This window comes from Microcebus murinus, chromosome 14 (assembly GCF_040939455.1).
Source record: "Microcebus murinus isolate Inina chromosome 14, M.murinus_Inina_mat1.0, whole genome shotgun sequence".
Taxonomy (NCBI): domain Eukaryota; kingdom Metazoa; phylum Chordata; class Mammalia; order Primates; family Cheirogaleidae; genus Microcebus; species Microcebus murinus.
Window position 1 is genome coordinate 81,111,593 of NC_134117.1, and position 3,876 is coordinate 81,115,468.

At 62.9% G+C, this 3,876-nt stretch overlaps 1 non-coding gene across 1 annotated transcript; it reads left to right on the forward strand.

Moving 5' to 3' along the window:
- Positions 1 to 3,757: 3,757 nt before the first annotated feature.
- On the forward strand, positions 3,758 to 3,876 carry LOC142875861 (5S ribosomal RNA). Its single transcript, XR_012923141.1, has one exon. It is a non-coding gene; the product is annotated as a 5S ribosomal RNA (ribosomal RNA).

Here is a 3,876-nt window from a genome sequence, read left to right on the forward strand (position 1 = left end):
GCTGCTTTTTTTTTTTTTTTTGCCTCTTGTTCTGTCCCCTTTCTGGGAGCGCGGCGGCGGCCCGGGGTGGGGGTCACCCCCACCCTCAGCGCCCGCGCGGTGCCTGGCGCCCCAGCCCGCACCGTGGGGCCTCCTCTTGTCCCAAGCCGCGACACCGCCGCCACGCGGCAGCATGCGTGGCATCTGGACTGTCAGGTCTCAGACCAAAGGTCTGCTCTGTGGGAACCGACACGCTGGAGGAAACCTTGAGAGTCTGAGAGGGGAGGGAGTTCCAGAAGAAGGCCAGGATGTCATTTTGAGGGAGTATGTGACCAGAACTCGTCCCGTTGCTTTTGGGGTTCTATGGGCTACACGCAGGAATCTTTGGTGGTGGCACCTGATGTTGGGGGATCCGGAGTCACACCCAGACCTGCTCCACAGGCCTCCTTTTACTTTTCTCTTCGGATTCATTATTTTTAAAAAGTGTCTCTTACCTCTAGGATTGCATTTTCTTTTCTCTCTCTTTTCAAGCAGATGATGGGAGTACAAGTATTCAGGTGACATGTGTTGCCCGTGCCGCCCTCCCCCCTGTGTTCTTTTTTTTTTTTTTTTTTTGAGACAGAGTCTCGTTTTGCTGCCCAGGCTAGAGTGAGTGCCATGGCGTCAGCCTAGCTCACAGCAACCTCAATCTCCGGGCTCAAGCAATCCTGCTGCCTCAGCCTCCCGAGTAGTTGGGACTACAGGCATGCACCACCACGCCCGGCTGTGTTTTTCTATATATATTAGTTGGCCAATTAATTTCTTTCTATTTTTAGTAGAGACGGGGTCTCGCTCTTGCTCAGGCTGGTTTCGAACTCCTGACCTGGAGCAATCCGCCCGCCTCGGCCTCCCAGAGAGCTAGGATTACAGGCGTGAGCCACCGCGCCCGGCCCCCCCTGTGTTCTTATTCATACACCTCTCATGTTGTTCCAGCGTATTGTGGGGGTACCAATGTTAAGGTCGGGTGCCTTGCCCTCTCCAAGCCTCCCCCCTCGGGTCAGAGCTTCAAGTGCGCCCATCCCCCAGTCGGTGCGCACCCACCCCATGCCTAATGGATGTGTATGCCCCTCCCCTCCCCCCACCCGCCCGCCCGACACCCACCCGATGAAGGTGATTCCTCTCTGTCCACTTAGGCGTCCATCCGTTCGTACCAATTTGCTGGTGAGCGCGCTCACGTGGTGCTCGTGTGTCCATTCTTGGGATACTTGGCTTACTGGAACGGGTTCCAGCTCTGGCCAGGAGAACACGAGAGGCGCCCTCTCACCGCTGCTCCTCACAGCCGAATGGCACTCCGTGGTGTCCACGCGCCACGTGTTATTGATGCACTCCTGGAAGGATGGGCACTCGGGTCGCTTCCACGTATTTGGGATTGTGAATTGTGCCCTAACTGTAACCCTAACCCTTACCCAGCCCGTCTCCTCTGCCCCTGCCTGACTGCACTCCTCCCCGGCCAGGCCCGTCACTGTCCTGGGCCCCCGCCTGACCGGCTCCTCCCCGCCCGGCCGGTCACCGTCCTCTGCCCCTGCCTGACACGCTCCTTCCCGCCCGGCCTCTCACCGTCCTCGGCCCCTGCCTGACCGGCTCCTCCGTCGCCTGGGCCTTCCAAGGGCTTGGTGTGGATGCTGCTTCCAGGAAGCCCTCCAGAAACCCGGCAGCAGGGTGGCCGCAGCAGTCTCCAGCAGCCGTCCCTAAGTCGCGTGAGTGCGGGGGACGTGCCCCCGCTGTGCCGCGGGGGCCCAGCCTGGTGTCTTCCCTGAGGCCCTGCGGCTGCCGGCTGGGCTGCCGCTCCCCGCAAGGGGAGAGCCGCGGAGGTGGGGACCGCCTCCTGATGGGGACGTACACGCAGCTCTCCACGTCGGATTCCGGGGCTCTCTGTCCTGCCCGAAGGCCCAGCTGGCCTGCGGGTCCTTAGAGTGGCAAAAACCTCCGAAAACTGAGACTGAGGGTCCGGTGGGTGTCTGCACTTTTCTGCTGGGCACCCCAGGGAGGCCAGGGGGTGGCTGGACAACGTGGTCTGCTGGGGGGGGGGTTGGAGGAGCAACTGATGCCCTTTGCACTTTGGGTAGCAAGAGTCTGAGGTGTCTCTGAGCCCTGTGCCCTGTGGGGGCGGGGCGGGGGGGAGGAGGAGGAGGAGGAGGAGGAGGTGGGAAGGGCCGGGGCCTGCAGTCCTGTTCCCGGGGTGGCACGGCAAGTGGCTTCTTCCACAGGCTGCTTGGCCTGGGCTCCCTGCACCTGGGCCTTTGGAGGACCGGCCCTGTGCTTGCCAACACTTCCTGCAGGGACCCAGAGCTGGGAGGTGGCATCTCTCAGCCCTGGGTCGGGCAGAGCCCCAGCGGGCCATGCCCACAACCTCTCTCAGCACCGGTCCCCCAGAAGGCTCCTTTGGGACCAGGATTCTCTTGCGGTGACTCTTTAAGGTCTGGCCCCTGGATGGAGGGGCACCAGGAGTAGAGGAGCAGGAAGGGGAAGGGGGTGGCCATGCGAGGGGACACTTTGAGGCCAAGTCCCAGCTTCAGCCTGATCCTCCTGGGAACCCCGCTCTGAGACAAGGAGCCGGGCTTCGCATTCCCACAGCAGCCAGTCGTGGGCTGAGGACACCTGGGGCGTTGGGAACTCCCTGGCTTCTCCTTGGTTTAACATCTAGAGCTGCTTGTGAATCGCGCCGCCACACACACCCAGGCGCAGGTGTCTTCCGCACAGACTGCGGGCCTCGCTCTTCTGAATGCCGCTAGCTCGCCACCCACCCACGGGTGAACCTGGTCAGGGTGCTTTCTCTCAGGGGCAGACTCTTTTCCGGGCGGGCTACCGGTGTCTCTGTTTGCTCGTTTCTTTCTTCCATTTCGGGAAAGTCTTCCTTGCTGGGTGTGGAAATCTCCTATGCCTTCCCTCGCCTATTCTGTCAGCTTTCAAATTCTCTTTCAGTTGCCACCCTCACAGATGGATTAGGAAACCCTTTCCGGTGCACTCATTAGTGAAATGACCTCAAGGAAGCTGGAATCCAATATCTAATGGCCGATTTTTAGCGAGTCCACACGCCAGGGTGGTCGGGGTCCAATGCAGCCCCGGCCAGGCCCAGGCCCCTTAGACTGGGCCACAGGAGGACACTGAGGAGGGTCCCGGCCCCCACGAAGCGGTGCCGGCAGTTCTCCACGGGCTTGGGCGTTTTCCAGAGGTAGGAGATGGAGGGGACTGATTTCTTCAGCGCCCCCCAAACCACGCCACCCCACCCCACCCATGGGACACATCCCCAGAGAGAGACGCCCCATACACTGGCTGTGCCCCAGCCCTGGCCCGGGGGAATAGGCGGCAGCCCACCCACAGGGCGAGGGGGGGGGCGCAGCTGAAAGGGGTTGTGGGGGAGGGCGGCCCCTGGCTGGGGTCAAAGGGCGAGCGTCCCGCGCGTGCGCAGTCAGCGGCAGCAACGCGCTGGGGGTGGGCAGCGGGTAGGTGAAGGAGGCCTGGCGAGGAGACGAGGGGGGCTGGGAGGGCTCCACCTTGGCGAGTCCAGCCGTGGAGGCGCATCTTGTGTGAGTGAGTGTGAGTGTGTGTGTGTGTGTATAGAGAGACAGCCCCCCACCCCGCCCCGCCCCGCCCATCACCCCCGTCCCTGGGAGCCCGCGGGACCCGGCCGGCGAACTCAACCGGCCCGGCCCGGCGCGGGGCCTGGGGCGGGAGGCGGCGGCGGGGAAGCCCAGAGAGGCTCGGCTTCTCGAGCGGGGCAGGGGCGCCCTCCGCCGCCGTCTAGGGCCACACCACCCTGAACGCCCCCGATCTCGTCTGGTCTCGGAAGCTAAGCAGGGTCGGGCCTGGTTAGTACTTGGATGGGAGACCGCCTGGGAATACCGGGTGCCACAGGCT